Below are 13,609 nucleotides of genomic sequence, written 5' to 3'. Positions count from 1 at the left end.
GTACAGTTTTTATGTACATTGTATGTTCAGTGTGTACTGTTTAATTGAACTGTTTAAGTACATTACCCCCTACCACACATACTCAAGCGCAGTGTTAATGTTCAAACTGTGCATAATGTTACGGAGGCTTTTAATAATATGAAATTATTGTTTTTTAGTAATAAAACCTCTGCCCTGGTTTTATGAACACAAATGCTTACTACTCTACTGTATTTTAACCTTGATTAGGATGGTGGTACTGTACTTCGAGAAGAATTTTTTGAGGTGCTACTTGGTATCAAAAGTTTGCCCTTTTGCGGTTCACCCTCACTTGTAAAAGCCGCACATTCCGGAATAGAAGACAATTGCCGTCAATTAAGGTGACGGCCTCATTTAGTTCTGTACACCCATCTGTTGGTAAAAGCAGTTCTGCCTCGTCCAGCTAAAAACACGTTTTAGCAACTAGTTGAAGTCAAGCTCAAAATTAGGTTATTGTTGAGTAGTCACGTTGACTAGTCTGTACAGTCCTTATGTGTGTACTGTGTGTTTGTAACATGAGGTTGTGGCTAAAATACAGCCTGAACACACACACACACACACACACACACGGGGATGCAAAAATATACACAAACACGTGTACACGCAGACAAACAAAGATACATTCACCACGTATGCACACAACACAGTGACCGACGCACAAATATTATACGCACAAATTCACAGACACACATACAGGAAGTCGCATTGGCGCGCCAAGTTTGTTAAAGCATTTTTCCATTCACAAATTCTCAGACAGTGAAGTGTGCTAAGGCCTTGGCCCTGCAGTACACGCGTGTGTGCGAGAGCATGTGTGTGTGTGTGTGTGTGTGTGTGTGCGTGCGTGTGTGAGTGTGCTATAATGATGACTGTTGCGTCACCACGACAACAGCAAACACCCCCCCTCGCTTACTTACTAACACACACACACGCAAACTTCAAACAACACACATATATGCTGTATATGTTGTCAATATGGAATAGTCAAGAACCGACAGAGTAACCTACAATAATTCCCTTCATTTTCCGTCATCACCACGGTAACAGACACTGCCATGTCACTTTCTGTCTCTCTCTCTCTCTCTCTCACACACACACACACACACACACACACACAAACGCACACCTGCAGACAAAAGTTTCACCTCAAGACAGCAAGCATTCATGCACCTTCTCTCTCTTTATGTTGATATGTGCTTCACCAGGTCGTGTCTGCGTGCGTGCGCGTGTGTTGGGTGATGAGGGAGACCGTCACACGCTGTCAGTGATGGCTGGACATCCCCCGCGTACTTGCATCACACACACACACACACACACACACAATACAAACACAAAGCTGTAGATAGATATAGAACAGTGTAGAACGAACAGACTAACCTGCAAGACTTCCCTCATTTTCCTCCATCGCCACGGCAACAGACACAGCGACCTGTCCTCTCACTTCCTGTCTTTTGTTCACGACACACACACACACGCGCCCGGACAGTTTCACTTCCTATCACGAAAGCAAGCATCCATTCATCCACTCTGCTGTCTGTCCATCCACCTTCTCTCGCTCTCTCTCTATGTTTACATGTGCTGTAGGCTGTGTGTGTAGGTGTGTGTGGAAGTGTGTGTGTGTGTGTGGGTGTGTGTGGAAGTGTGTGTGTGTGTATGTGTAGGTGTGTATCTGTGTATGTGTGTGAGTGGGAGCCCTAGAGAAACACTCCTCTTGCCACAGGAGTAAAGCCCAAGCATGACGCAGAGCCAGAAATAGACAGAAGGGGCCCCGAGCGGGGGGAGGCGCCCGGCCAAGGCTGCCGGCACTTTTGCAGCGACAAATTGATGCACACACACTCAAGCACACACACTGAAGCACACGCACACACACACACACAGTACATCAAGTACAACAGGTTTGACCGATACATTCACATTCTAATGATTGTTTGTACTTTATTACACAAGCGTGGATCGCATTGTCACTCAGAGAGAACGAATAAAGGTTTGCGATTTGACGAACTCGATCAAGTGCAGCGCGGTGAGCTAGTGGGTAAACACGTCGAGAGGTCCTGTGTTTGAATCTTGCATGTTCTTCCTGGGCCAGTACAGACAAACAATGGACTGGTCACCAGCCAATCACAGGGCGCAAAGGGTTAATTACGTTACTATAATGCCCTCGCATGTGGGGAAGGAGAGTCCCTGTTTATTTAACAGGACAAACTGGAAAGCATGCAAATACTTATTTTAACATGCACACGTTTTGGTAGAATTTAGGGTCGTTTCATTTTTACATGCAAAACCTTTGCGGGGGTTAATTGGTAGTCTTATTTTAACCTTTAAACTTTTCGGGGCTTTAAGGAAATTTTATAGTAATCTGTGCAATTTTGTACAATTTGTGTGGGATTTACAGTGGTCTTGTTTTAACCTGTGCAACATTTATGGGATTGTTTTAATTTGCACCATTTTTATGGGATTTATGGTTGTCTTTTAATTTGTGCAATTTGGGGGGAATTTACAGTAGTCTCATTTTAACCTGCGCCATTTTTCTAAGATTTCCAGTCGGCCACAACTCACGCCCAGACGCTCACACATCCTGATGATATTGTTTAGGCCACGTCCCTGAAAGGCAAACATCCGACCCACAAATACTTCAGTATGTCCAGTAATTAAACTGTAATCTTATTTATTTACATTGTCTTTTGTTATGTATTATGTTTTTACACAATCTTGAACAATTTGTCAACAATTTTTCTTTATTTCATAAAAACAAAAAAGGTGTCGTTTTTGGGGAGTCTGGAATGGATAAACTGCATTTCAATTCATTTCAGTGGGGAAAATGTATTTATTTATTCAACGGAGTTATCGGAGTTCCGCATTTTGTGATATTTTCGTGAGGTAGTTTGGCGTGAGATTTTTGTCCAATATGTGCTTTGGCTCAATAAAACTCGGGAAACACGAGTGTTGGTGTCCCAAGACTTTTGTTCACCGCATGTATGTTGTTACATGTGCCATGCGTGCGGTGCTTTTGCATGAAGGCTTGTGTGTGTGTGTGTGTGTGTGTGTGTGTGTATACGTGGGCATTGTCTGGGTGATACGTTTGTGTGGGAAGCACAATCACAAAAGCTGTCGCTTGTTTATTTGCTTTGGCGATGCCGCTGAGAGAGAAAAAGAGAGAGAGAGAAGAGAGAGAGAGAGAGAGAGGGGGGGGGGGAGAGGGAGAGAAAGAGAAGCCACAGGGGGACACACTTGACTCTTATGCAACTCACATTCACACACACACACACACACACGCACGCACGCAATCACACAGCTGTGCCTGATTCTAGCAATGTTAGGTCTTTGCGTCTTTTCAGTCATTTGGATGTGAAACTTCGCCCTGATCACTTTTTTTTTTTTGCCTGCCATTCAAATGTTCCAAAAGACTTTGAGTGACATATTTACTGTTTGAACTGTGTGTTACATTTAACTCACTGACTGGTAGCAGTTTTCAACGCAGAGTTTCCCATATTGCGATCCAACTGATGTGTCTTAAGTGGAGCAAATCACAGGATTCTCCTTGGAACAAAGAGTTTGCCTTCATTTTTGAAGAAGTGGATATGCAATATATTGACAGAAATAACGGGTGGTAATACCAATTCTGTCAAAAACAAGCTTCTTCTTAAGTTTGAAGAAGCTTGGCTCCAAAATATTTTGTTAAAACTCAAACTGAAAACTGTTCAAGCTGTTCAAGGTAAGCGTTACCCCTGTATATATCATTTTCAATTACACGATATTGTACACTATATGATGCTCTTTTAATACTACTACACAACATAACTGATTGATATGCTCTATTGGTCAGATGAGGATAACATTAAGTGGCTGCTTGATTTGGATGTTTTTGGAATGCCATATGTTATTTGCAAAGCTTAGACAAGAAGACGCAGACATTTTTTGCCATGACTTTTTGTTGCACTTTAGTCCTGGTGCTGGATTATTTGATTACTTGGTGTTTTATACGCCCATGTTGGCTGGGTGTACAGTTGAATGCATGACAATAATCAAATTTCATTCACGCATTCATGAGCTTTTTGTGAAAATAAATATATCAAGCAAAAAACATACTTAACGGATCTAGTAGCAGTAAACTGTTGGATTGCAGTTGATGCATATAGACGTTCATGGCAGTGAATGAGTGTCAGTGACACACACACACGCACGCACGCACACACGGAGTTGTTGTGGTCAGCTCTAAAGGTTAACACAGTGTCGGCGTGGATCCCAATGTTCATTAACGAGTCAAACGTCGTCAAACAAAAGGTTGGTTTCAGCGCTAATTAGCGAGATCAGCAGCCAATCAAAGCAGCACTTTGAATGTGTGACGTGTTCCATCTCGGATAAAATGTATTCTATAACGTGATGATGCTCTGTTTTTTTTTGTTCAATGTTGTTGTAATGGTCTATGTTTTTGTATGTTGTTCTAAAGTGTTACTGTTTTTGGGTATATTTTGTGGTCTCGGTTGTTATAATGTCCCATGGTGTTGGAACGTTCTGTTTTATGTTTTTTATTTTTATGATACCCAAGTCTTTGGTCTATGCTGTAATAATGTTGTTTTTGTTGTTGTTTGTTTGTTGGTCTATGGTGTTATAATCGGCTCTGCTGTTATGATGTTCTATTTTGTTAACGTCTCCTATGTTGTGATGTTTTATGTTCTATGTTGTTAAAATAAATGTCCTGTGCACATTGTGTTGTCACAATGTTCTCTATTTGATGTACTATTCTGTTATAATGCTCTATGTTTACGGGTCTATGTTGTTATAATATTCTTTGCTGTCACGTTGTTTTGATGTTCAATGTTTTACGGTGCTCGATGTTTTTCGTGTATGTTGTCCAAATGTTGTTTTTCGTCCTGTCACGGTGAAAGTCTCCGTCCGTTCTGTGTGAGCTTTTAGCTTTCAAATTAGGGGACGTCGTCAATCATTGCCAACTGTGTGTCTCTTTTGTGATTAAAGTGCTATTCAAACAAACTCGACTCGGCTCGGCTCGTTGAAGTAGAAGACGAGCTCGACGGTGTTGTGCGCACTGCTTTGTCATGTGTGACGGATGGCTCTTCCCCTGCCGCAAGATCTGTGCTTGTGCGAGCGTGTATGCGTGCGTGTAACTCTACGCTGGATTGTGGAGTCTCTGGGGGTCTCCCGGCGGGTGACACATAACATAACAGCGGCTCTTCCAAGTAATTTTAGCACTGCGGGGCAAGGCTGGGCCAGCTCACATGTGGAGACAGAAGATTTCATTTGGATTTGGAGCAAAACACTTTTGATGGTGGAATGAGCGACGTGAGTCAGTGTGAGTCAGCACGTGAAACAAGAAGCGTTTAAATACCTTTGACGATCACAAGACAAATTGCCCACAATCCTGAGGGACAAGGCGAGCTCAAGTCCTGAGTCATCACTAAAAAAACAGACGCGTGCCAATGGGAAGCACATCTTTTTCCACTACTCGATTTGGGGGGGAAATGCAGCGGAAGTGCACTTTTGAGGTGTTTGACTTTTGGGGCATTTGACTTTTTGGCTGTTGGACATTTGAAGCGTTTGACTTTTGGGCTGTTTGACTTTCGAGGTGTTTGACTTTTGAGGCGTTTTAATTTTTAGGCATTTGACTTGAAGGGTGTTAGACCTTTGAGGTGTTTGACTTTTGCACCATCTGACTGACATTTGGGTTGTTTGAATTTTAATTATTTGACTTTCAAGGTGCTTGACTTTTTGGGGCATTTGACTTTTTGCGTTGTATGACAGCTGTTACCTCCCCCCACTGCCAATAGTGATCCTGACCTTTCTCTGCATCATTTTGAGGAGTTTAGCACTTTGCTTTATCTGGCAGAACCTTTGTACACAAAGCCCATTACAGAATTTCCACAAGAAAAAGAACATTCATGCGAATGAGACATCCAACGAAGACTTCCTTGTATTTCCCATTCCAACTTCAAACTTTTCAGCACATTCAGGACATCCTGAGAATTTTTCCACATTCGCCAAATTTGCAAATTTGTTATGATTCCAAATTTTCCGTGACAACATTATCAATTGAATGCCGTGTCCAATTCAACTTCAAGTCTCACTTTCTACATTTCAACAATACGCAAATTGCATTGTATCGTTATTATTCTTATTATTATGATTATAACTTTGAGGAAACCCTACCATCGACCCAGCCAGCGCTCGGTTAGCTCATTAGAGCGCTCGTTTATCTCGTTAGGCTGCGATTGATCCGCCGGCTGACTGGTGAGCAGGCGTGCCAGCGTGACAGTGATCAATGTCAACGATACAGGCGGAGTTGGAGTGTTACGTAAGCTTGTTAGTGTAAACTCAATCTCACTCCAAGGTCAGCCTCTCTGTTGCTAGTGTGTAAAAGGTAGAAGGGCAGTGTTGGGACTACAAGTCAACATTATACATCTTGCGTTTGGATAGTCTGCTGGCATGGCTGCTTTAGAGCGCCTCGTTGTGGCTGCGAGTGCCTGCGCGTCACGCAGAGAAAGGCAGACGAGGGCTTTATGCTAGCGTGGCTACTTTGGAGCGCCTCATTGTCGCTGCTTTGTTTGTTATTTTGTATTTGGGGAACATTTACTGGACATGCGTTGGACCCAGGAAAATAAGGACTGTGTTGTTTGTAGGAAGGTGAGGGCAATAACACATTGACCATGAATGCCAACTTTCAGAACTCTATGGCTGGTTATTTTACTACTTTCCAAATGAATTGTTGAGTGAAAATAAACTTTGTTGTTGTTTTCCCGCACTGACGTGTTGAATTGATTGCGTTTATTTAGCCAGTAATCAAGCTGACTGCGGCTTTTTGAGGTCAAATAAAAGTGTGGTGATTTGATGAGTCACTGTGCACTTATAAGAGAGCGGGGGTGGGGGGGGGGGGGGGGTCACAAACAAAACAAACTTGTTGAACATCACCATTTGGAAGCATGCAGAAAAAGGGTGGAAGTTCAGTGAACGCGACACAAGAACGTTAAAGATGAGACATTAGGTAAAAGTAACTTTATTGGCTTGTATGCAAATATTTGTGTCCCAATGAAGTGCTGCCTCTACGGGGGAAAATTTCATCCATGCTTTCTCTGTGGCGGTTTGGGCGCGTGTATTGCAATTTGCAGATTTAGGGCTCAACCTGTTGGTCCCCCCCATAGCTCTGCCCCAGGTCGCGATTGTAAGAAAAACTGTACAAAAAACTGTAGACACACACACACACAAAACGACCCACTCACCCACTCACTCTCGCACGCACTCAGTCATTTGCGCACGCACACCCCTCTCCCGCTCAGCTTCCCGGTGATGCAACATCTGCGGGAGGCCCAAGTGCACCAAAATCCCACCCCGCTCTCGCTACGTTATCACTGCCGCACTCTATCAAATATGCATCCAATTATATAAGAGCCCCTGTTACGCAACAACGCAGCGCGCGTCCCCGTCGCCACCCCGACGACGAAGACGACGACTTACACTACATGCGCCGCGAGACGGACAAACGGAACAGTGCAAAAACATCCTCAATACCACACACAACAAAAAGTGCAGGATGGGGAGAAGTTGCAGGAAGAGGTGGAAAGGGTGGAGGACAAAAATTGGAGTATAGTGGTGCCTTGAGACAGGAGTACAATTTGACTATGCTCATAACTCAAAACAATCGGACCGCAAATCATCTTGCCCCATTGAAATTAATGGAAATGCCCTCTTTTTAATAAGTAGCACTCTAGAATATTTCTTATAAAATCTCACTAACTCACTCCTTTCAAATTGTGTGTGAAAGTTCATGTCAACATCTGTGAAGGCGTCAACCTTTCGTCACTTGACAACACACACACGCACGCACGCACACGCACACACCGAAATAAAAGCCCTTGCCTTGGCTGCCGTCAGCACCACAAACCAAACAGGAAACCTTGAGGCGGTCCAGACTGAGGATGAAGATAAACGTCCAAAGCGTTTGTTTATTATGCTGCTTGCACCTCACACACGACCACTACACCACCATGTCTCCGAAAGACCATATAGTAGGAACTCATGCAATAATTAAGCACTGTATCTAGCACAACCCCCCCCCCATGGAGACGTGGTCCAAAAAAATGCCACTCTGTGTCCATCTACTGCGCCACAATGTCATAATGTCACCTGGTGTAGACCTCCACCAAGGTCAAACACTGCGAATCATGTCCATCTGACTCGATTCATTGGATAACTTTTACCACTTCCGTCCTGTAGGTGGCGGTCATGCACACAGAGCAAGCTTTTTTTCCACCAGTGACGAGAGGTGCAACAATTAATCAATTAATCGACAACAAATGGATTATCAAATTAATTGACAACTATTTTGATAATCGATTAATCGTTAACTTTAAAAATTGTCCAAATCCTCGATATTTCAGCCTGTCACCAGTAAATATTCTCAGATTTCTTTAGTCCTCCATGAAAGCAGACTGAATATCTTTGTGTGGAATCAAAATAAAACATCTTTGAAAATACTTCGGAAAACAATGATTGAAACCATTTTTATCTAATTTTATGATGGATTCTATGGACCAAACCATGAACTGAATCGTAATCAATTTATTTTTGTGCATTTTCTGCACTGTCAATTTGAAATAATGTTGGATGGAAATGTTTAAATGTTTTCTTTTATGTGATCGATCTGAGAAAAAAGATTGACAGACTAAATCAATTATTAAAATAATCGCGAGTTGTAGCCCTAAAAACCTTACTTACAATAATCAAGTTTGTTTTCTATGATTTTGATGTTCTTTTTGTTTAAAAAAAAAATCTTTTTTTTTTTTTTTTTTTTTACAAAAAGCTTGTGTAAGACTGGTTCTATTTTTGGTTCTGGGTCTAAAAATAAATGAATTGTTTAATTGAGAGTGCACTACTTGACTTTGACCTGCAGAGGCGCTGTTGATTACGACCCAATGGGATTTGGGAGTACAACCATGCACACGACATTATTATGATGTGGCGCCTTGACTTACGAGCACCTCAATTTACGAGTTTTTTTGTTACAAGCGGTCGCTTGGTCGATTTTTGCGATTTTGTGTTGCGATAGATCACCACTTGAGCGACGTGGGGGGAAAAAAGAGCCATCTAGGTACTGTAATACCCTGTCATGTGGGTAAGGACAGCCAAACACACAAATACAAAATGAAAACACTCACAAGAAGCTGCTGTATGCCACAACTCACGCCGGACACCCACACTGATGTAACCAGCCAACCCAACGTCATCACCTGACATCACTCACTAGGGCACGCTCCTTAAAGGCACCCACCCAACACGAATACGACAGTACGTACAGTATTTACACTTTATAAAAAAACAGTTTGTTTATATTCTCTTTTATGACATTTTATGATGTTTTTATACAATAAAGTGGTATTTTTCTTGATATTAAAATTATGGTGGGGCTGGAACTAATTGATAGCATTCAATGAGGAACTGATTTGACATACACGACCACTCAAAAGTGTGACAGTCAAAATGTTTACATGTACGCGTAAATTGAGTTGAGTAATTGATCAAGGACCTGTATAGTGGAATGCCTTTCCCTTTATAACTTTAAATTGGGAATATGTTGTCTTAAAACTCCTGAGAGAAAACATGGAGAAAGCACAGAACATTCCGCAACCTTTCAGCCTGTAAGCATCTTCATCTCCCGTGAAGAACTCCTCCTTGAGATTTGTTCATTTCAATGTAAATATTGAGTAAAAAGCCCATAAAGAGCATTTCTTTAACGTCAAACGTCAAAATTGAGTAAGGAACATCACCAAACGTACTTTTGATTCTTTTTAAGAGGATTTATGAGATGATATTTGCATAGATATTTTAGGATCTTTACACGCTCCTTTGGGATTAGATTAGATGTAGGACACACACAGGTAGGATGACAACAAAGTGTGAATAAATTAATTTGTGCTGTCAGTGACTTGAGAGGAAAGACATTGAGAGACCTCACGCTGTCAACCAGCAGTAGAAAGAAGGATTCTCATGACTTTTTTTTGTTTTGGGATAAAAGAGGACACAAGGAGGCGGAGGAGGAGGAGGAGGAAAGACACGAGGGAAGGAAAGATTGAGAATGAGAAGGAACAATAGAAGAGGACAAGAAGAGATCAAGAGAACAAAAAAGGATGAGGTTTTGCTATCTTTCCATTTTCTATAGCGTTTGTCCTCATTAGGTTGGTAGGTGAGCTGGAGTCTATCCCCGCTGACAGCCGTACGACAGGCGGGGGCAGCTAGCCAGTAGTGCTAGCTTCTTAGCGCTAATACCCTAGCGTCGAGCTTATTTTGTTTCTTTTTTTTTCATTTTTAGCTTATCTTGTCTCAATGCCACACGTGGAGTTAGCGAGGAGGGCTAATCCGAACGGCTATAGGAACCAGGCCCAAGCTGGGTTTTTTTTGGGGGGGGGGGGGGGGTTTGCCTCAGAAAAATATGTCAGCTGTGTGAGATTAAGATTAGTGAGCTGACATGGAGCCCAAGAGGAAATGGCAGGATGTAGTAGGAGAAACGCTGATGTTCAAAAGACGCTGGAGGACATTTTAGAGTACAGTAAAGCGTTGCCCGTTTGCGAATCACCATTTGTCCTATTAGTCCTGAATTTACCTGGAGAAACTAACTAACAACTATTGGCTGAAAAACGTTGTTACCAAGATCCTGATAATAAACCACTGTAATCACGAACAAACACGAGTTGATGACATCAATAAATCGCTTTGGATTTGAGATCAGCACAGCTTTTGAGGAGAAGATAAAGATTAGGCCGTGAAGCGCACCTTGTCGCGTCGATTATGAGGGAGAGAAATGCCAACAGTTTCGGCACCTCTCTCAAGCAGAATATATATACGTATGTATGTTAAGGGGGACCGGAAAGGGTTTTATCGCAACTGGATATAGCCGTTACCATGCCGGCAACAACACCTATTGACAGGAGGAAGAGGTGCTTTTTGATTGCGGCAATGTTTTGTGTTTTAAAACAAAAAAGAACAAAAATAAGAATGGGTGCTGTTGAGAGGACGGTTTGGACTGTTCATTATTGAAGGAGGGCTTGAGGTCATGTTCACATACTTTTAATTCCGCTAGTTAGCAGGTAGCATAACATTATACAGCTAGCTAGTGCTAGCACTAATGTTTACACATAACCATGCTGGCATTCTATCGATTCATGCTGTAAAGTTAAAGGCGTAAAGGCGCTGTTGCAAGACACAATCCTATTGGTCAGCATCAAGGTGCTATGTCAGAGGATTGTCGTTCATATGTCCCACTACTCGGAAGATATCAGGGGGAGAGAAAAAAATAAAAATAAATCAAACATCATCGTCATAGGGCCAAAATCGTTGGTCATTTAATAGAGTGAAATTCGGAGGATTTGGACAATTTTAAGTTAAACAATGGCTCTAAATGACAAATTGATGATCAAAATAATTATGATTAATTTGATAATCGATTAGGTGTTGCACGTCTAATGCTTATATTGTCATAGAACACTATTCTGAAGATCTTGAAAGAGGAGTTAAAATGCTCTAAAACGGCTAGCAATATGGGGAACTTTGTTTGGAAAACGACTGGCAGTCCATTTATTAATATAACGAGAAATAAATGATTTTTTTCTTTTGAGGAGGGTCAATTATTGGCACATGCTTAGTCCCTAACCACCACCAATAGCAAGCGTTGATAGAATTTTTGTGTTGGTGCACCTGCTGGAGCCTGGCTGCCTTTGAGTATGTTGACTTCCTGTGTGAGGACAGGAAATGATGTCACCCAAATGACAGCTTTGCCCTTCTAAGTGCCTCCAATTGACGACTCCAAATAACAGCCTTCGTTCCACTCCTCCTCGTCCTCCTCCTCCTCTTCCTCTTGTCAAGGCCTACACGACGCCAACTTTCTGCTCTCCTTTCTCTCTCTCCCTCTTCTTCCACCGTCTGGCCCTCACTCGTCTCAGGCGAGAAGCCAGCAAACTGTACAGTGGCCATGGTGGAGGCCCGCCACCTGTTCCCCACCGGCGGGGAGATGATGATGATGATGAGGAGGAGGAGGGGGTCCTGGAGGTGAGAAGGCAAACCCTGGCTAAAATCCCTAAATGAAGCTTGTCCCTTCGTTTGTAGAATAAATCTTGACACGTCGTTCCACTCATAGATACAAACAATAGGAAGACTCGACACGCCCCCCTTTGAGCTGCGTCAATGGCGACGCTAAGCTAGTAGGGGAAAAGTGTCAGGGCATTCCATGTGTGTGGATGGCATGAAAATCTAAATAATAAGGATACCTGCACACTGTGCTGCATGACGGTTTCACGCAATGCTATACAATCACAAGGGACTGGGAATCATCTTTCACAGGTAAGAAATCTTTTTGACTTTTTTTCAAATGTTCTGTATTAATAGCACATGCCTTGACGTTGACAAAAAAAGTGAACCCCATGAAAATCGGTTGAGAAATGAGCAAGTTATGATCTATTTTCAAACTATGTGCATTGACTTTGACGGGAACATTGCCCCCACCAACATGGCCGCCACGTAAACACATCGCTTTGCTGAGCTGCTATAGGGCATTGGTGCATCTATTGGTCTCTTCATATCTGAGGTTCGAGCATTTTCACACTTTTCATACAGTCAGACATTTGTACAAAGCACATACAGTTCTTTTACACACACACACACACACACAAACGTGTGGCCATGCATTAAACATGCACTGACAGTATAAATATGAAGTCGCACACTGAAGCACTTGTGCCCTTTCATATTTTACACTTTCTCACTCTCAGTGTTACACACTCAAATGCGCACGCACACACGTACGCTTTTCATGGTACTGCAAGGCGGTAAAGGAAGTGTGCAGACTGCACAAGCAACAAAGCCTTCATTTGCATGAGGAATGATGTGGAAGCGTTTGGTACCGGTGTGTATTGACACACACGCGCACACTTTTCATGTGATTTGAATGGTTGAACAAAAGCTCCAGCAGTAGACACGAGGCCGCGTGGAGGAAACAGGAAGCGGACAAATTGCTGTAGGCTCGGCAACTGTCCGTGTGGCACACCACACGAGTCAAATGATGCCCAGCTTTTATTTTACACACACACACACAACACACGCACGCACACAAGCACTGCACTTTTTTGCCTCTTTGCCTCCTAGCCACCTAAACCCCTTGCCTTCTGGTAACCTAACCTGTTCACCTTCTCACCTTCTAGCCCTCCTGGGCAGCTTATTTCCTCAACTTTTCACCTATTTAACTCCACCTCCCCTAACCTTCTCACCTTCTTGTCGCCTCAACTCTCACTTCCTTGCCACCTGACCTTTTCCCCCATCTCCTCATCACCTTACCTCCACCCCACCTCGTCATCTCCTTGCCTCTGTGGCTGATCACCTCTCACCTCCTTCACCACCTTGCCTAATCAACTCCTTGACTCCTCGTAACCTCACATCCTCACCTCTACGCCTTTCTAACCCTACTCGTGACCTCACCTACTCGCCTCCTCAACTCCAACACACCTCGCCTCCTCACCTTCTTCCCTCTTCGCCACAAGTCTTTGACTCCACGTACAGTAAACTCACCTCCTCACCTTGCAACCCTCGCCACCTCACCCTC

At 42.9% G+C, this 13,609-nt stretch overlaps 1 protein-coding gene across 8 annotated transcripts in view; it reads right to left on the bottom strand.

The window, feature by feature from the left end:
• hivep2a (HIVEP zinc finger 2a) overlaps positions 1–13,609 on the bottom strand; it is a 63,804-nt gene that overhangs the window by 41,164 nt on the left and 9,031 nt on the right. The window contains exon 1 of one of the 8 annotated variants that reach the window (XM_061705242.1): positions 1,393–1,772. The exons of 6 other annotated variants lie outside the window; for them this stretch is intronic. The gene's annotated coding sequence lies outside the window, so the exon portion shown is untranslated. Of the gene's footprint in view, positions 1–1,185; positions 1,369–1,392; positions 1,773–13,609 lie in introns of those variants that run through there. One more of the 8 variants, XM_061705243.1, reaches the window with a different exon arrangement.

The sequence above is a fragment of the Phycodurus eques genome, chromosome 18, assembly GCF_024500275.1.
Source record: "Phycodurus eques isolate BA_2022a chromosome 18, UOR_Pequ_1.1, whole genome shotgun sequence".
Taxonomy (NCBI): domain Eukaryota; kingdom Metazoa; phylum Chordata; class Actinopteri; order Syngnathiformes; family Syngnathidae; genus Phycodurus; species Phycodurus eques.
Note: the sequence above shows the minus strand (reverse complement) of the source record. Positions and strands in the feature narration are given on the sequence as shown.